This window comes from Hyla sarda, unplaced genomic scaffold (assembly GCF_029499605.1).
Source record: "Hyla sarda isolate aHylSar1 unplaced genomic scaffold, aHylSar1.hap1 scaffold_318, whole genome shotgun sequence".
Classification (NCBI taxonomy): Eukaryota; Metazoa; Chordata; class Amphibia; order Anura; family Hylidae; genus Hyla; species Hyla sarda.
The window spans coordinates 204,308-224,235 of record NW_026609912.1 but is presented as its reverse complement, the minus strand read 5'-3'; the positions used below and the strand labels follow the sequence as shown (position 1 = coordinate 224,235).

At 46.1% G+C, this 19,928-nt stretch overlaps 9 non-coding genes across 9 annotated transcripts; all 9 read right to left on the bottom strand.

The window, feature by feature from the left end:
• Positions 1–1,320: 1,320 nt before the first annotated feature.
• LOC130329461 (U2 spliceosomal RNA) lies at positions 1,321–1,511 on the bottom strand. Its single transcript, XR_008873024.1, has one exon. It is a non-coding gene; the product is annotated as a U2 spliceosomal RNA (small nuclear RNA).
• A 2,093-nt stretch (positions 1,512–3,604) lies between these two features.
• Positions 3,605–3,795, bottom strand: LOC130329520 (U2 spliceosomal RNA). The gene has a single exon (XR_008873078.1). It is a non-coding gene; the product is annotated as a U2 spliceosomal RNA (small nuclear RNA).
• Positions 3,796–5,882: 2,087 nt separating this feature from the next.
• Positions 5,883–6,073, bottom strand: LOC130329460 (U2 spliceosomal RNA). Its single transcript, XR_008873023.1, has one exon. It is a non-coding gene; the product is annotated as a U2 spliceosomal RNA (small nuclear RNA).
• A 2,087-nt stretch (positions 6,074–8,160) lies between these two features.
• On the bottom strand, positions 8,161–8,351 carry LOC130329457 (U2 spliceosomal RNA). Its single transcript, XR_008873021.1, has one exon. It is a non-coding gene; the product is annotated as a U2 spliceosomal RNA (small nuclear RNA).
• Positions 8,352–10,435: 2,084 nt separating this feature from the next.
• LOC130329456 (U2 spliceosomal RNA) lies at positions 10,436–10,626 on the bottom strand. Its single transcript, XR_008873020.1, has one exon. It is a non-coding gene; the product is annotated as a U2 spliceosomal RNA (small nuclear RNA).
• A 2,078-nt stretch (positions 10,627–12,704) lies between these two features.
• Positions 12,705–12,895, bottom strand: LOC130329455 (U2 spliceosomal RNA). The gene has a single exon (XR_008873019.1). It is a non-coding gene; the product is annotated as a U2 spliceosomal RNA (small nuclear RNA).
• A 2,085-nt stretch (positions 12,896–14,980) lies between these two features.
• LOC130329454 (U2 spliceosomal RNA) lies at positions 14,981–15,171 on the bottom strand. Its single transcript, XR_008873018.1, has one exon. It is a non-coding gene; the product is annotated as a U2 spliceosomal RNA (small nuclear RNA).
• Positions 15,172–17,244: 2,073 nt separating this feature from the next.
• LOC130329555 (U2 spliceosomal RNA) lies at positions 17,245–17,435 on the bottom strand. The gene has a single exon (XR_008873101.1). It is a non-coding gene; the product is annotated as a U2 spliceosomal RNA (small nuclear RNA).
• A 2,082-nt stretch (positions 17,436–19,517) lies between these two features.
• On the bottom strand, positions 19,518–19,708 carry LOC130329453 (U2 spliceosomal RNA). Its single transcript, XR_008873017.1, has one exon. It is a non-coding gene; the product is annotated as a U2 spliceosomal RNA (small nuclear RNA).
• Between the last annotated feature and the right edge of the window lie 220 nt (positions 19,709–19,928).

Sequence of the window (19,928 nt, the reverse complement as noted above, 5' to 3'; positions counted from 1 at the left end):
GTGGTATTGAGTGACATCACAGCACAGTGCTAAGGCTCCTGGGCCTGGACACAGCAGCGGCTGCAATATCTCAACGGAGAATACGTTTATATATATGTGTGTGTGTGCGCGTATATATATATATATATATATATATATATATATATATATATATTCTCCGCCGAAATCACTTTTAAACCCATTTCCACCTTTTTTTCCCTTCTCTTCCTCTTACTTTTTTTTCACGTTTTTTTACGTTTTTCTCCTTTTCGCCTCTTTTCTGGGCGTATTATTCTTCTTTTTCTTCTTTTTTTTCGTCTAATGCATACCCCATCAGTGCAGCAATGCTTATTCAATACCGCCAGCAGATGGAGACACTGGGGGATAATTTTCTAAGGATTTATACTGATTTTTCCTGTCTGAATTTGTCGCACAGAAAGTTGCAGGCCAAATATGTGTGACATTTCTGCGACTTTAGCTTCTAGAGCATTTTTACAACATTATACATAGGTGCTGAATACATAAAAAGCGACTGTTCAGCGACAGACAAGTCGCATCGGCTGAAAGTAGGCCAGAATGTCAGTCCATGTTGGAGCAGGTTTAGATACAGTCTAAAGCATAGATCTCAAAGTCTGTGCACAGAATTTAGCAAGGGCCTCGCACCTTCTGATGCATCAGGTAGGTGCACAATAGCATAGCCTAACCCTCTGTACTTTGGTCTATATTGATGCGGGACATAGACAGCCAGCTGATGACCAATCCATTAGTGCAATGGATGGCTGGAAGCATTTGTCTTTGCCTTTGCAATACCACAGAAGCAATGCATGGTCAATGTACAGCAATGACACACCTGTGTGAACAGCCAGGAGACCCCCCCCCCCATGTTATGTTACATAGTTACATAGTTAGTACGGTCGAAAAAAGACATATGTCCATCAAGTTCAACCAGGGAATTAAGGGGTAGGGGTGTGGCGCGATATTGGGGAAGGGATGAGATTTTATATTTCTTCATAAGCATTAATCTTATTTTGTCAATTAGGAACATTCAGCACCCACCCGCTATCAAGGCAGCTGCCTATCATGTCATGCCCTACCTGCACAGGTGTGCTGGCTACTCAAATGATCCAATTAAGGAGGCCATTTAGTCAGCAGCAGCAGAAGTCCTGTGCCTGGACGCTCCAACAGCGGCCAGACACAAGCAGAAGCAGAAGCAGCAGCAGCACCACCTTTTGTTTTTTGGCTGCAGCAGCAGCAGCAGCAAGGCCCACAGGGCTGGCTAGCTGGCTAGCCAGCAAGCAGGTAGCAATGAAAGTAGGAATCTTTCTTTTTAACCCTGTAAGGGGGTGGTGCACTGTACCCGAAGATACTGCCATATCGGGTCAATGCATAGGGCGACGGAAGCAAGCTTCGAAATCGGCCCCCGTTCTCAAAAATCCATTTAATATATGGTCCCCAGATAGGGGACGTATCAGATATTAAACTGATAAGAACAGATACTACACTTGATCTTAGCCAAAAGGCCGAGAAGCGATAACCGTGAAAGGGGCGGGCCCAACAAGGTCCCCTTCATGGGCACTATCACTGCTTGCTGTCAGGGAGGCTGCCAGACAATTTTCCATGCACACTCTGGGCTGGGGGGCAGTCAACCACCAGTACACACAGCAGAACCTAAACCCATACCATTATTGCTAAGCAGCAAGACAGGGGCCCATTGCACTCCCACGGGGCCTTTTTAAATGCAATCCATAACCCGGATTTGCCAGGAACCCTTCTTACTCCTCCTACTTGCATGTGACACTGGGCTTAGGATCTGCATAGGAAACACACACACACAAGCACACACCTACCTTTGTTGCCTGCAGATGCCTCCTTGGCTGTCCCCAAACGGTATCAAACCAACACCCACGGGAAGCTGTAAGCATAGAGGACATGCCTGCACCCCATTGGACTTACCTGTGTGGGTTAAACCCGGGTTATTTGACAACCTATGGCGGTGATGGTTCTGCTCAGGCAGAGCAGTGCTGATGCTCCTCATAAAGCTGTCGCTGCTGTGAAGGTTCTAGGTGACATCACAAATCCCTATGGTTACATACACAACAAAGCTGGGTTGTTGTTGTTTACACTCTGCAAGGCCTGTGGAAGTGAGTGACATCATAGCACTGTAGTTCTGAGGGTTCTAGATGGATGCAACAATCTCCTGTTGCTTCTATGAAGGCCATAATAGACGACATCACCAAACAGCTCCATAGTCACATACACAGCAAAGGAGAGATGTTGTTTACACCTAGTGATGTCAGTGGTATTGAGTGACATCACAGCACAGTGCTAAGGCTCCTGGGCCTGGACACAGCAGCGGCTGCAATATCTCAACGGAGAATACGTTTATATATATGTGTGTGTGTGCGCGTATATATATATATATATATATATATATATATATATATATATATATATATATATTTCTCCGCCGAAATCACTTTTAAACCCATTTCCACCTTTTTTTCCCTTCTCTTCCTCTTACTTTTTTTTCACGTTTTTTTACGTTTTTCTCCTTTTCGCCTCTTTTCTGGGCGTATTATTCTTCTTTTTCTTCTTTTTTTTCGTCTAATGCATACCCCATCAGTGCAGCAATGCTTATTCAATACCGCCAGCAGATGGAGACACTGGGGGATAATTTTCTAAGGATTTATACTGATTTTTCCTGTCTGAATTTGTCGCACAGAAAGTTGCAGGCCAAATATGTGTGACATTTCTGCGACTTTAGCTTCTAGAGCATTTTTACAACATTATACATAGGTGCTGAATACATAAAAAGCGACTGTTCAGCGACAGACAAGTCGCATCGGCTGAAAGTAGGCCAGAATGTCAGTCCATGTTGGAGCAGGTTTAGATACAGTCTAAAGCATAGATCTCAAAGTCTGTGCACAGAATTTAGCAAGGGCCTCGCACCTTCTGATGCATCAGGTAGGTGCACAATAGCATAGCCTAACCCTCTGTACTTTGGTCTATATTGATGCGGGACATAGACAGCCAGCTGATGACCAATCCATTAGTGCAATGGATGGCTGGAAGCATTTGTCTTTGCCTTTGCAATACCACAGAAGCAATGCATGGTCAATGTACAGCAATGACACACCTGTGTGAACAGCCAGGAGACCCCCCCCCCCCATGTTATGTTACATAGTTACATAGTTAGTACGGTCGAAAAAAGACATATGTCCATCAAGTTCAACCAGGGAATTAAGGGGTAGGGGTGTGGCGCGATATTGGGGAAGGGATGAGATTTTATATTTCTTCATAAGCATTAATCTTATTTTGTCAATTAGGAACATTCAGCACCCACCCGCTATCAAGGCAGCTGCCTATCATGTCATGCCCTACCTGCACAGGTGTGCTGGCTACTCAAATGATCCAATTAAGGAGGCCATTTAGTCAGCAGCAGCAGAAGTCCTGTGCCTGGACGCTCCAACAGCGGCCAGACACAAGCAGAAGCAGAAGCAGCAGCAGCAGCAGCACCACCTTTTGTTTTTTGGCTGCAGCAGCAAGGCCCACAGGGCTGGCTAGCTGGCTAGCCAGCAAGCAGGTAGCAATGAAAGTAGGAATCTTTCTTTTTAACCCTGTAAGGGGGTGGTGTACTGTACCCGAAGATACTGCCATATCGGGTCAATGCATAGGGCGACGGAAGCAAGCTTCGAAATCGGCCCCCGTTCTCAAAAATCCATTTAATATATGGTCCCCAGATAGGGGACGTATCAGATATTAAACTGATAAGAACAGATACTACACTTGATCTTAGCCAAAAGGCCGAGAAGCGATAACCGTGAAAGGGGTGGGCCCAACAAGGTCCCCTTCATGGGCACTATCACTGCTTGCTGTCAGGGAGGCTGCCAGACAATTTTCCATGCACACTCTGGGCTGGGGGGCAGTCAACCACCAGTACACACAGCAGAACCTAAACCCATACCATTATTGCTAAGCAGCAAGACAGGGGCCCATTGCACTCCCACGGGGCCTTTTTAAATGCAATCCATAACCCGGATTTGCCAGGAACCCTTCTTACTCCTCCTACTTGCATGTGACACTGGGCTTAGGATCTGCATAGGAAACACACACACAAGCACACACCTACCTTTGTTGCCTGCAGATGCCTCCTTGGCTGTCCCCAAACGGTATCAAACCAACACCCACGGGAAGCTGTAAGCATAGAGGACATGCCTGCACCCCATTGGACTTACCTGTGTGGGTTAAACCCGGGTTATTTGACAACCTATGGCGGTGATGGTTCTGCTCAGGCAGAGCAGTGCTGATGCTCCTCATAAAGCTGTCGCTGCTGTGAAGGTTCTAGGTGACATCACAAATCCCTATGGTTACATACACAACAAAGCTGGGTTGTTGTTGTTTACACTCTGCAAGGCCTGTGGAAGTGAGTGACATCATAGCACTGTAGTTCTGAGGGTTCTAGATGGATGCAACAATCTCCTGTTGCTTCTATGAAGGCCATAATAGACGACATCACCAAACAGCTCCATAGTCACATACACAGCAAAGGAGAGATGTTGTTTACACCTAGTGATGTCAGTGGTATTGAGTGACATCACAGCACAGTGCTAAGGCTCCTGGGCCTGGACACAGCAGCGGCTGCAATATCTCAACGGAGAATACGTTTATATATATGTGTGTGTGTGCGCGTATATATATATATATATATATATATATATATATATATATTTCTCCGCCGAAATCACTTTTAAACCCATTTCCACCTTTTTTTCCCTTCTCTTCCTCTTACTTTTTTTTTTACGTTTTTTTACGTTTTTCTCCTTTTCGCCTCTTTTCTGGGCGTATTATTCTTCTTTTTCTTCTTTTTTTTCGTCTAATGCATACCCCATCAGTGCAGCAATGCTTATTCAATACCGCCAGCAGATGGAGACACTGGGGGATAATTTTCTAAGGATTTATACTGATTTTTCCTGTCTGAATTTGTCGCACAGAAAGTTGCAGGCCAAATATGTGTGACATTTCTGCGACTTTAGCTTCTAGAGCATTTTTACAACATTATACATAGGTGCTGAATACATAAAAAGCGACTGTTCAGCGACAGACAAGTCGCATCGGCTGAAAGTAGGCCAGAATGTCAGTCCATGTTGGAGCAGGTTTAGATACAGTCTAAAGCATAGATCTCAAAGTCTGTGCACAGAATTTAGCAAGGGCCTCGCACCTTCTGATGCATCAGGTAGGTGCACAATAGCATAGCCTAACCCTCTGTACTTTGGTCTATATTGATGCGGGACATAGACAGCCAGCTGATGACCAATCCATTAGTGCAATGGATGGCTGGAAGCATTTGTCTTTGCCTTTGCAATACCACAGAAGCAATGCATGGTCAATGTACAGCAATGACACACCTGTGTGAACAGCCAGGAGACCCCCCCCCCCCCCCATGTTATGTTACATAGTTACATAGTTAGTACGGTCGAAAAAAGACATATGTCCATCAAGTTCAACCAGGGAATTAAGGGGTAGGGGTGTGGCGCGATATTGGGGAAGGGATGAGATTTTATATTTCTTCATAAGCATTAATCTTATTTTGTCAATTAGGAACATTCAGCACCCACCCGCTATCAAGGCAGCTGCCCATCATGTCATGCCCTACCTGCACAGGTGTGCTGGCTACTCAAATGATCCAATTAAGGAGGCCATTTAGTCAGCAGCAGCAGAAGTCCTGTGCCTGGACGCTCCAACAGCGGCCAGACACAAGCAGAAGCAGAAGCAGCAGCAGCACCACCACCTTTTGTTTTTTGGCTGCAGCAGCAGCAGCAGCAAGGCCCACAGGGCTGGCTAGCTGGCTAGCCAGCAAGCAGGTAGCAATGAAAGTAGGAATCTTTCTTTTTAACCCTGTAAGGGGGTGGTGCACTGTACCCGAAGATACTGCCATATCGGGTCAATGCATAGGGCGACGGAAGCAAGCTTCGAAATCGGCCCCCGTTCTCAAAAATCCATTTAATATATGGTCCCCAGATAGGGGACGTATCAGATATTAAACTGATAAGAACAGATACTACACTTGATCTTAGCCAAAAGGCCGAGAAGCGATAACCGTGAAAGGGGCGGGCCCAACAAGGTCCCCTTCATGGGCACTATCACTGCTTGCTGTCAGGGAGGCTGCCAGACAATTTTCCATGCACACTCTGGGCTGGGGGGCAGTCAACCACCAGTACACACAGCAGAACCTAAACCCATACCATTATTGCTAAGCAGCAAGACAGGGGCCCATTGCACTCCCACGGGGCCTTTTTAAATGCAATCCATAACCCGGATTTGCCAGGAACCCTTCTTACTCCTCCTACTTGCATGTGACACTGGGCTTAGGATCTGCATAGGAAACACACACACAAGCACACACCTACCTTTGTTGCCTGCAGATGCCTCCTTGGCTGTCCCCAAACGGTATCAAACCAACACCCACGGGAAGCTGTAAGCATAGAGGACATGCCTGCACCCCATTGGACTTACCTGTGTGGGTTAAACCCGGGTTATTTGACAACCTATGGCGGTGATGGTTCTGCTCAGGCAGAGCAGTGCTGATGCTCCTCATAAAGCTGTCGCTGCTGTGAAGGTTCTAGGTGACATCACAAATCCCTATGGTTACATACACAACAAAGCTGGGTTGTTGTTGTTTACACTCTGCAAGGCCTGTGGAAGTGAGTGACATCATAGCACTGTAGTTCTGAGGGTTCTAGATGGATGCAACAATCTCCTGTTGCTTCTATGAAGGCCATAATAGACGACATCACCAAACAGCTCCATAGTCACATACACAGCAAAGGAGAGATGTTGTTTACACCTAGTGATGTCAGTGGTATTGAGTGACATCACAGCACAGTGCTAAGGCTCCTGGGCCTGGACACAGCAGCGGCTGCAATATCTCAACGGAGAATACGTTTATATATATGTGTGTGTGTGCGCGTATATATATATATATATATATATATATATATATATATATATATATATTTCTCCGCCGAAATCACTTTTAAACCCATTTCCACCTTTTTTTCCCTTCTCTTCCTCTTACTTTTTTTTCACGTTTTTTTACGTTTTTCTCCTTTTCGCCTCTTTTCTGGGCGTATTATTCTTCTTTTTCTTCTTTTTTTTCGTCTAATGCATACCCCATCAGTGCAGCAATGCTTATTCAATACCGCCAGCAGATGGAGACACTGGGGGATAATTTTCTAAGGATTTATACTGATTTTTCCTGTCTGAATTTGTCGCACAGAAAGTTGCAGGCCAAATATGTGTGACATTTCTGCGACTTTAGCTTCTAGAGCATTTTTACAACATTATACATAGGTGCTGAATACATAAAAAGCGACTGTTCAGCGACAGACAAGTCGCATCGGCTGAAAGTAGGCCAGAATGTCAGTCCATGTTGGAGCAGGTTTAGATACAGTCTAAAGCATAGATCTCAAAGTCTGTGCACAGAATTTAGCAAGGGCCTCGCACCTTCTGATGCATCAGGTAGGTGCACAATAGCATAGCCTAACCCTCTGTACTTTGGTCTATATTGATGCGGGACATAGACAGCCAGCTGATGACCAATCCATTAGTGCAATGGATGGCTGGAAGCATTTGTCTTTGCCTTTGCAATACCACAGAAGCAATGCATGGTCAATGTACAGCAATGACACACCTGTGTGAACAGCCAGGAGACCCCCCCCCCCATGTTATGTTACATAGTTACATAGTTAGTACGGTCGAAAAAAGACATATGTCCATCAAGTTCAACCAGGGAATTAAGGGGTAGGGGTGTGGCGCGATATTGGGGAAGGGATGAGATTTTATATTTCTTCATAAGCATTAATCTTATTTTGTCAATTAGGAACATTCAGCACCCACCCGCTATCAAGGCAGCTGCCTATCATGTCATGCCCTACCTGCACAGGTGTGCTGGCTACTCAAATGATCCAATTAAGGAGGCCATTTAGTCAGCAGCAGCAGAAGTCCTGTGCCTGGACGCTCCAACAGCGGCCAGACACAAGCAGAAGCAGAAGCAGCAGCAGCACCACCTTTTGTTTTTTGGCTGCAGCAGCAGCAGCAGCAAGGCCCACAGGGCTGGCTAGCTGGCTAGCCAGCAAGCAGGTAGCAATGAAAGTAGGAATCTTTCTTTTTAACCCTGTAAGGGGGTGGTGCACTGTACCCGAAGATACTGCCATATCGGGTCAATGCATAGGGCGACGGAAGCAAGCTTCGAAATCGGCCCCCGTTCTCAAAAATCCATTTAATATATGGTCCCCAGATAGGGGACGTATCAGATATTAAACTGATAAGAACAGATACTACACTTGATCTTAGCCAAAAGGCCGAGAAGCGATAACCGTGAAAGGGGCGGGCCCAACAAGGTCCCCTTCATGGGCACTATCACTGCTTGCTGTCAGGGAGGCTGCCAGACAATTTTCCATGCACACTCTGGGCTGGGGGGCAGTCAACCACCAGTACACACAGCAGAACCTAAACCCATACCATTATTGCTAAGCAGCAAGACAGGGGCCCATTGCACTCCCACGGGGCCTTTTTAAATGCAATCCATAACCCGGATTTGCCAGGAACCCTTCTTACTCCTCCTACTTGCATGTGACACTGGGCTTAGGATCTGCATAGGAAACACACACACAAGCACACACCTACCTTTGTTGCCTGCAGATGCCTCCTTGGCTGTCCCCAAACGGTATCAAACCAACACCCACGGGAAGCTGTAAGCATAGAGGACATGCCTGCACCCCATTGGACTTACCTGTGTGGGTTAAACCCGGGTTATTTGACAACCTATGGCGGTGATGGTTCTGCTCAGGCAGAGCAGTGCTGATGCTCCTCATAAAGCTGTCGCTGCTGTGAAGGTTCTAGGTGACATCACAAATCCCTATGGTTACATACACAACAAAGCTGGGTTGTTGTTGTTTACACTCTGCAAGGCCTGTGGAAGTGAGTGACATCATAGCACTGTAGTTCTGAGGGTTCTAGATGGATGCAACAATCTCCTGTTGCTTCTATGAAGGCCATAATAGACGACATCACCAAACAGCTCCATAGTCACATACACAGCAAAGGAGAGATGTTGTTTACACCTAGTGATGTCAGTGGTATTGAGTGACATCACAGCACAGTGCTAAGGCTCCTGGGCCTGGACACAGCAGCGGCTGCAATATCTCAACGGAGAATACGTTTATATATATGTGTGTGTGTGCGCGTATATATATATATATATATATATATATATATATATATATATTTCTCCGCCGAAATCACTTTTAAACCCATTTCCACCTTTTTTTCCCTTCTCTTCCTCTTACTTTTTTTTCACGTTTTTTTACGTTTTTCTCCTTTTCGCCTCTTTTCTGGGCGTATTATTCTTCTTTTTCTTCTTTTTTTTCGTCTAATGCATACCCCATCAGTGCAGCAATGCTTATTCAATACCGCCAGCAGATGGAGACACTGGGGGATAATTTTCTAAGGATTTATACTGATTTTTCCTGTCTGAATTTGTCGCACAGAAAGTTGCAGGCCAAATATGTGTGACATTTCTGCGACTTTAGCTTCTAGAGCATGTTTACAACATTATACATAGGTGCTGAATACATAAAAAGCGACTGTTCAGCGACAGACAAGTCGCATCGGCTGAAAGTAGGCCAGAATGTCAGTCCATGTTGGAGCAGGTTTAGATACAGTCTAAAGCATAGATCTCAAAGTCTGTGCACAGAATTTAGCAAGGGCCTCGCACCTTCTGATGCATCAGGTAGGTGCACAATAGCATAGCCTAACCCTCTGTACTTTGGTCTATATTGATGCGGGACATAGACAGCCAGCTGATGACCAATCCATTAGTGCAATGGATGGCTGGAAGCATTTGTCTTTGCCTTTGCAATACCACAGAAGCAATGCATGGTCAATGTACAGCAATGACACACCTGTGTGAACAGCCAGGAGACCCCCCCCCCCATGTTATGTTACATAGTTACATAGTTAGTACGGTCGAAAAAAGACATATGTCCATCAAGTTCAACCAGGGAATTAAGGGGTAGGGGTGTGGCGCGATATTGGGGAAGGGATGAGATTTTATATTTCTTCATAAGCATTAATCTTATTTTGTCAATTAGGAACATTCAGCACCCACCCGCTATCAAGGCAGCTGCCTATCATGTCATGCCCTACCTGCACAGGTGTGCTGGCTACTCAAATGATCCAATTAAGGAGGCCATTTAGTCAGCAGCAGCAGAAGTCCTGTGCCTGGACGCTCCAACAGCGGCCAGACACAAGCAGAAGCAGAAGCAGCAGCAGCACCACCACCTTTTGTTTTTTGGCTGCAGCAGCAGCAGCAGCAAGGCCCACAGGGCTGGCTAGCTGGCTAGCCAGCAAGCAGGTAGCAATGAAAGTAGGAATCTTTCTTTTTAACCCTGTAAGGGGGTGGTGCACTGTACCCGAAGATACTGCCATATCGGGTCAATGCATAGGGCGACGGAAGCAAGCTTCGAAATCGGCCCCCGTTCTCAAAAATCCATTTAATATATGGTCCCCAGATAGGGGACGTATCAGATATTAAACTGATAAGAACAGATACTACACTTGATCTTAGCCAAAAGGCCGAGAAGCGATAACCGTGAAAGGGGCGGGCCCAACAAGGTCCCCTTCATGGGCACTATCACTGCTTGCTGTCAGGGAGGCTGCCAGACAATTTTCCATGCACACTCTGGGCTGGGGGGCAGTCAACCACCAGTACACACAGCAGAACCTAAACCCATACCATTATTGCTAAGCAGCAAGACAGGGGCCCATTGCACTCCCACGGGGCCTTTTTAAATGCAATCCACAACCCGGATTTGCCAGGAACCCTTCTTACTCCTCCTACTTGCATGTGACACTGGGCTTAGGATCTGCATAGGAAACACACACACAAGCACACACCTACCTTTGTTGCCTGCAGATGCCTCCTTGGCTGTCCCCAAACGGTATCAAACCAACACCCACGGGAAGCTGTAAGCATAGAGGACATGCCTGCACCCCATTGGACTTACCTGTGTGGGTTAAACCCGGGTTATTTGACAACCTATGGCGGTGATGGTTCTGCTCAGGCAGAGCAGTGCTGATGCTCCTCATAAAGCTGTCGCTGCTGTGAAGGTTCTAGGTGACATCACAAATCCCTATGGTTACATACACAACAAAGCTGGGTTGTTGTTGTTTACACTCTGCAAGGCCTGTGGAAGTGAGTGACATCATAGCACTGTAGTTCTGAGGGTTCTAGATGGATGCAACAATCTCCTGTTGCTTCTATGAAGGCCATAATAGACGACATCACCAAACAGCTCCATAGTCACATACACAGCAAAGGAGAGATGTTGTTTACACCTAGTGATGTCAGTGGTATTGAGTGACATCACAGCACAGTGCTAAGGCTCCTGGGCCTGGACACAGCAGCGGCTGCAATATCTCAACGGAGAATACGTTTATATATATGTGTGTGTGTGCGCGTATATATATATATATATATATATATATATATATATATTTCTCCGCCGAAATCACTTTTAAACCCATTTCCACCTTTTTTTCCCTTCTCTTCCTCTTACTTTTTTTTCACGTTTTTTTACGTTTTTCTCCTTTTCGCCTCTTTTCTGGGCGTATTATTCTTCTTTTTCTTCTTTTTTTTCGTCTAATGCATACCCCATCAGTGCAGCAATGCTTATTCAATACCGCCAGCAGATGGAGACACTGGGGGATAATTTTCTAAGGATTTATACTGATTTTTCCTGTCTGAATTTGTCGCACAGAAAGTTGCAGGCCAAATATGTGTGACATTTCTGCGACTTTAGCTTCTAGAGCATTTTTACAACATTATACATAGGTGCTGAATACATAAAAAGCGACTGTTCAGCGACAGACAAGTCGCATCGGCTGAAAGTAGGCCAGAATGTCAGTCCATGTTGGAGCAGGTTTAGATACAGTCTAAAGCATAGATCTCAAAGTCTGTGCACAGAATTTAGCAAGGGCCTCGCACCTTCTGATGCATCAGGTAGGTGCACAATAGCATAGCCTAACCCTCTGTACTTTGGTCTATATTGATGCGGGACATAGACAGCCAGCTGATGACCAATCCATTAGTGCAATGGATGGCTGGAAGCATTTGTCTTTGCCTTTGCAATACCACAGAAGCAATGCATGGTCAATGTACAGCAATGACACACCTGTGTGAACAGCCAGGAGACCCCCCCCCCCCATGTTATGTTACATAGTTACATAGTTAGTACGGTCGAAAAAAGACATATGTCCATCAAGTTCAACCAGGGAATTAAGGGGTAGGGGTGTGGCGCGATATTGGGGAAGGGATGAGATTTTATATTTCTTCATAAGCATTAATCTTATTTTGTCAATTAGGAACATTCAGCACCCACCCGCTATCAAGGCAGCTGCCTATCATGTCATGCCCTACCTGCACAGGTGTGCTGGCTACTCAAATGATCCAATTAAGGAGGCCATTTAGTCAGCAGCAGCAGAAGTCCTGTGCCTGGATGCTCCAACAGCGGCCAGACACAAGCAGAAGCAGAAGCAGCAGCAGCACCACCTTTTGTTTTTTGGCTGCAGCAGCAGCAGCAGCAAGGCCCACAGGGCTGGCTAGCTGGCTAGCCAGCAAGCAGGTAGCAATGAAAGTAGGAATCTTTCTTTTTAACCCTGTAAGGGGGTGGTGCACTGTACCCGAAGATACTGCCATATCGGGTCAATGCATAGGGCGACGGAAGCAAGCTTCGAAATCGGCCCCCGTTCTCAAAAATCCATTTAATATATGGTCCCCAGATAGGGGACGTATCAGATATTAAACTGATAAGAACAGATACTACACTTGATCTTAGCCAAAAGGCCGAGAAGCGATAACCGTGAAAGGGGCGGGCCCAACAAGGTCCCCTTCATGGGCACTATCACTGCTTGCTGTCAGGGAGGCTGCCAGACAATTTTCCATGCACACTCTGGGCTGGGGGGCAGTCAACCACCAGTACACACAGCAGAACCTAAACCCATACCATTATTGCTAAGCAGCAAGACAGGGGCCCATTGCACTCCCACGGGGCCTTTTTAAATGCAATCCATAACCCGGATTTGCCAGGAACCCTTCTTACTCCTCCTACTTGCATGTGACACTGGGCTTAGGATCTGCATAGGAAACACACACACAAGCACACACCTACCTTTGTTGCCTGCAGATGCCTCCTTGGCTGTCCCCAAACGGTATCAAACCAACACCCACGGGAAGCTGTAAGCATAGAGGACATGCCTGCACCCCATTGGACTTACCTGTGTGGGTTAAACCCGGGTTATTTGACAACCTATGGCGGTGATGGTTCTGCTCAGGCAGAGCAGTGCTGATGCTCCTCATAAAGCTGTCGCTGCTGTGAAGGTTCTAGGTGACATCACAAATCCCTATGGTTACATACACAACAAAGCTGGGTTGTTGTTGTTTACACTCTGCAAGGCCTGTGGAAGTGAGTGACATCATAGCACTGTAGTTCTGAGGGTTCTAGATGGATGCAACAATCTCCTGTTGCTTCTATGAAGGCCATAATAGACGACATCACCAAACAGCTCCATAGTCACATACACAGCAAAGGAGAGATGTTGTTTACACCTAGTGATGTCAGTGGTATTGAGTGACATCACAGCACAGTGCTAAGGCTCCTGGGCCTGGACACAGCAGCGGCTGCAATATCTCAACGGAGAATACGTTTATATATATGTGTGTGTGTGCGCGTATATATATATATATATATATATATATATATATATATATATATATTTCTCCGCCGAAATCACTTTTAAACCCATTTCCACCTTTTTTTCCCTTCTCTTCCTCTTACTTTTTTTTCACGTTTTTTTAAGTTTTTCTCCTTTTCGCCTCTTTTCTGGGCGTATTATTCTTCTTTTTCTTCTTTTTTTTCGTCTAATGCATACCCCATCAGTGCAGCAATGCTTATTCAATACCGCCAGCAGATGGAGACACTGGGGGATAATTTTCTAAGGATTTATACTGATTTTTCCTGTCTGAATTTGTCGCACAGAAAGTTGCAGGCCAAATATGTGTGACATTTCTGCGACTTTAGCTTCTAGAGCATTTTTACAACATTATACATAGGTGCTGAATACATAAAAAGCGACTGTTCAGCGACAGACAAGTCGCATCGGCTGAAAGTAGGCCAGAATGTCAGTCCATGTTGGAGCAGGTTTAGATACAGTCTAAAGCATAGATCTCAAAGTCTGTGCACAGAATTTAGCAAGGGCCTCGCACCTTCTGATGCATCAGGTAGGTGCACAATAGCATAGCCTAACCCTCTGTACTTTGGTCTATATTGATGCGGGACATAGACAGCCAGCTGATGACCAATCCATTAGTGCAATGGATGGCTGGAAGCATTTGTCTTTGCCTTTGCAATACCACAGAAGCAATGCATGGTCAATGTACAGCAATGACACACCTGTGTGAACAGCCAGGAGACCCCCCCCCCCATGTTATGTTACATAGTTACATAGTTAGTACGGTCGAAAAAAGACATATGTCCATCAAGTTCAACCAGGGAATTAAGGGGTAGGGGTGTGGCGCGATATTGGGGAAGGGATGAGATTTTATATTTCTTCATAAGCATTAATCTTATTTTGTCAATTAGGAACATTCAGCACCCACCCGCTATCAAGGCAGCTGCCTATCATGTCATGCCCTACCTGCACAGGTGTGCTGGCTACTCAAATGATCCAATTAAGGAGGCCATTTAGTCAGCAGCAGCAGAAGTCCTGTGCCTGGACGCTCCAACAGCGGCCAGACACAAGCAGAAGCAGAAGCAGCAGCAGCACCACCTTTTGTTTTTTGGCTGCAGCAGCAGCAGCAGCAAGGCCCACAGGGCTGGCTAGCTGGCTAGCCAGCAAGCAGGTAGCAATGAAAGTAGGAATCTTTCTTTTTAACCCTGTAAGGGGGTGGTGCACTGTACCCGAAGATACTGCCATATCGGGTCAATGCATAGGGCGACGGAAGCAAGCTTCGAAATCGGCCCCCGTTCTCAAAAATCCATTTAATATATGGTCCCCAGATAGGGGACGTATCAGATATTAAACTGATAAGAACAGATACTACACTTGATCTTAGCCAAAAGGCCGAGAAGCGATAACCGTGAAAGGGGCGGGCCCAACAAGGTCCCCTTCATGGGCACTATCACTGCTTGCTGTCAGGGAGGCTGCCAGACAATTTTCCATGCACACTCTGGGCTGGGGGGCAGTCAACCACCAGTACACACAGCAGAACCTAAACCCATACCATTATTGCTAAGCAGCAAGACAGGGGCCCATTGCACTCCCACGGGGCCTTTTTAAATGCAATCCATAACCCGGATTTGCCAGGAACCCTTCTTACTCCTCCTACTTGCATGTGACACTGGGCTTAGGATCTGCATAGGAAACACACACACAAGCACACACCTACCTTTGTTGCCTGCAGATGCCTCCTTGGCTGTCCCCAAACGGTATCAAACCAACACCCACGGGAAGCTGTAAGCATAGAGGACATGCCTGCACCCCATTGGACTTACCTGTGTGGGTTAAACCCGGGTTATTTGACAACCTATGGCGGTGATGGTTCTGCTCAGGCAGAGCAGTGCTGATGCTCCTCATAAAGCTGTCGCTGCTGTGAAGGTTCTAGGTGACATCACAAATCCCTATGGTTACATACACAACAAAGCTGGGTTGTTGTTGTTTACACTCTGCAAGGCCTGTGGAAGTGAGTGACATCATAGCACTGTAGTTCTGAGGGTTCTAGATGGATGCAACAATCTCCTGTTGCTTCTATGAAGGCCATAATAGACGACATCACCAAACAGCTCCATAGTCACATACACAGCAAAGGAGAGATGTTGTTTACACCTAGTGATGTCAGTGGTATTGAGTGACATCACAGCACAGTGCTAAGGCTCCTGGGCCTGGACACAGCAGCGGCTGCAATATCTCAACGGAGAATACGTTTATATATATGTGTGTGTGTGCGCGTATATATATATATATATATATATATATATATATTTCTCCGCCGAAATCACTTTTAAACCCATTTCCACCTTTTTTTCCCTTCTCTTCCTCTTACTTTTTTTTCACGTTTTTTCACGTTTTTCTCCTTTTCGCCTCTTTTCTGGGCGTATTATTCTTCTTTTTCTTCTTTTTTTTCGTCTAATGCATACCCCATCAGTGCAGCAATGCTTATTCAATACCGCCAGCAGATGGAGACACTGGGGGATAATTTTCTAAGGATTTATACTGATTTTTCCTGTCTGAATTTGTCGCACAGAAAGTTGCAGGCCAAATATGTGTGACATTTCTGCGACTTTAGCTTCTAGAGCATTTTTACAACATTATACATAGGTGCTGAATACATAAAAAGCGACTGTTCAGCGACAGACAAGTCGCATCGGCTGAAAGTAGGCCAGAATGTCAGTCCATGTTGGAGCAGGTTTAGATACAGTCTAAAGCATAGATCTCAAAGTCTGTGCACAGAATTTAGCAAGGGCCTCGCACCTTCTGATGCATCAGGTAGGTGCACAATAGCATAGCCTAACCCTCTGTACTTTGGTCTATATTGATGCGGGACATAGACAGCCAGCTGATGACCAATCCATTAGTGCAATGGATGGCTGGAAGCATTTGTCTTTGCCTTTGCAATACCACAGAAGCAATGCATGGTCAATGTACAGCAATGACACACCTGTGTGAACAGCCAGGAGACCCCCCCCCCCATGTTATGTTACATAGTTACATAGTTAGTACGGTCGAAAAAAGACATATGTCCATCAAGTTCAACCAGGGAATTAAGGGGTAGGGGTGTGGCGCGATATTGGGGAAGGGATGAGATTTTATATTTCTTCATAAGCATTAATCTTATTTTGTCAATTAGGAACATTCAGCACCCACCCGCTATCAAGGCAGCTGCCTATCATGTCATGCCCTACCTGCACAGGTGTGCTGGCTACTCAAATGATCCAATTAAGGAGGCCATTTAGTCAGCAGCAGCAGAAGTCCTGTGCCTGGACGCTCCAACAGCGGCCAGACACAAGCAGAAGCAGAAGCAGCAGCAGCACCACCTTTTGTTTTTTGGCTGCAGCAGCAGCAGCAGCAAGGCCCACAGGGCTGGCTAGCTGGCTAGCCAGCAAGCAGGTAGCAATGAAAGTAGGAATCTTTCTTTTTAACCCTGTAAGGGGGTGGTGCACTGTACCCGAAGATACTGCCATATCGGGTCAATGCATAGGGCGACGGAAGCAAGCTTCAAAATCGGCCCCCGTTCTCAAAAATCCATTTAATATATGGTCCCCAGATAGGGGACGTATCAGATATTAAACTGATAAGAACAGATACTACACTTGATCTTAGCCAAAAGGCCGAGAAGCGATAACCGTGAAAGGGGCGGGCCCAACAAGGTCCCCTTCATGGGCACTATCACTGCTTGCTGTCAGGGAGGCTGCCAGACAATTTTCCATGCACACTCTGGGCTGGGGGGCAGTCAACCACCAGTACACACAGCAGAACCTAAACCCATACCATTATTGCTAAGCAGCAAGACAGGGGCCCATTGCACTCCCACGGGGCCTTTTTAAATGCAATCCATAACCCGGATTTGCCAGGAACCCTTCTTACTCCTCCTACTTGCATGTGACACTGGGCTTAGGATCTGCATAGGAAACACACACACAAGCACACACCTACCTTTGTTGCCTGCAGATGCCTCCTTGGCTGTCCCCAAACGGTATCAAACCAACACCCACGGGAAGCTGTAAGCATAGAGGACATGCCTGCACCCCATTGGACTTACCTGTGTGGGTTAAACCCGGGTTATTTGACAACCTATGGCGGTGATGGTTCTGCTCAGGCAGAGCAGTGCTGATGCTCCTCATAAAGCTGTCGCTGCTGTGAAGGTTCTAGGTGACATCACAAATCCCTATGGTTACATACACAACAAAGCTGGGTTGTTGTTGTTTACACTCTGCAAGGCCTGTGGAAGTGAGTGACATCATAGCACTGTAGTTCTGAGGGTTCTAGATGGATGCAACAATCTCCTGTTGCTTCTATGAAGGCCATAATAGACGACATCACCAAACAGCTCCATAGTCACATACACAGCAAAGGAGAGATGTTGTTTACACCTAGTGATGTCAGTGGTATTGAGTGACATCACAGCACAGTGCTAAGGCTCCTGGGCCTGGACACAGCAGCGGCTGCAATATCTCAACGGAGAATACGTTTATATATATGTGTGTGTGTGCGCGTATATATATATATATATATATATATATATATATATATATATTTCTCCGCCGAAATCACTTTTAAACCCATTTCCACCTTTTTTTCCCTTCTCTTCCTCTTACTTTTTTTTCACGTTTTTTTACGTTTTTCTCCTTTTCGCCTCTTTTCTGGGCGTATTATTCTTCTTTTTCTTCTTTTTTTTCGTCTAATGCATACCCCATCAGTGCAGCAATGCTTATTCAATACCGCCAGCAGATGGAGACACTGGGGGATAATTTTCTAAGGATTTATACTGATTTTTCCTGTCTGAATTTGTCGCACAGAAAGTTGCAGGCCAAATATGTGTGACATTTCTGCGACTTTAGCTTCTAGAGCATTTTTACAACATTATACATAGGTGCTGAATACATAAAAAGCGACTGTTCAGCGACAGACAAGTCGCATCGGCTGAAAGTAGGCCAGAATGTCAGTCCATGTTGGAGCAGGTTTAGATACAGTCTAAAGCATAGATCTCAAAGTCTGTGCACAGAATTTAGCAAGGGCCTCGCACCTTCTGATGCATCAGGTAGGTGCACAATAGCATAGCCTAACCCTCTGTACTTTGGTCTATATTGATGCGGGACATAGACAGCCAGCTGATGACCAATCCATTAGTGCAATGGATGGCTGGAAGCATTTGTCTTTGCCTTTGCAATACCACAGAAGCAATGCATGGTCAATGTACAGCAATGACACACCTGTGTGAACAGCCAGGAGACCCCCCCCCCCCATGTTATGTTACATAGTTACATAGTTAGTACGGTCGAAAAAAGACATATGTCCATCAAGTTCAACCAGGGAATTAAGGGGTAGGGGTGTGGCGCGATATTGGGGAAGGGATGAGATTTTATATTTCTTCATAAGCATTAATCTTATTTTGTCAATTAGGAACATTCAGCACCCACCCGCTATCAAGGCAGCTGCCTATCATGTCATGCCCTACCTGCACAGGTGTGCTGGCTACTCAAATGATCCAATTAAGGAGGCCATTTAGTCAGCAGCAGCAGAAGTCCTGTGCCTGGACGCTCCAACAGCGGCCAGACACAAGCAGAAGCAGAAGCAGCAGCAGCACCACCTTTTGTTTTTTGGCTGCAGCAGCAGCAGCAGCAAGGCCCACAGGGCTGGCTAGCTGGCTAGCCAGCAAGCAGGTAGCAATGAAAGTAGGAATCTTTCTTTTTAACCCTGTAAGGGGGTGGTGCACTGTACCCGAAGATACTGCCATATCGGGTCAATGCATAGGGCGACGGAAGCAAGCTTCGAAATCGGCCCCCGTTCTCAAAAATCCATTTAATATATGGTCCCCAGATAGGGGACGTATCAGATATTAAACTGATAAGAACAGATACTACACTTGATCTTAGCCAAAAGGCCGAGAAGCGATAACCGTGAAAGGGGCGGGCCCAACAAGGTCCCCTTCATGGGCACTATCACTGCTTGCTGTCAGGGAGGCTGCCAGACAATTTTCCATGCACACTCTGGGCTGGGGGGCAGTCAACCACCAGTACACACAGCAGAACCTAAACCCATACCATTATTGCTAAGCAGCAAGACAGGGGCCCATTGCACTCCCACGGGGCCTTTTTAAATGCAATCCATAACCC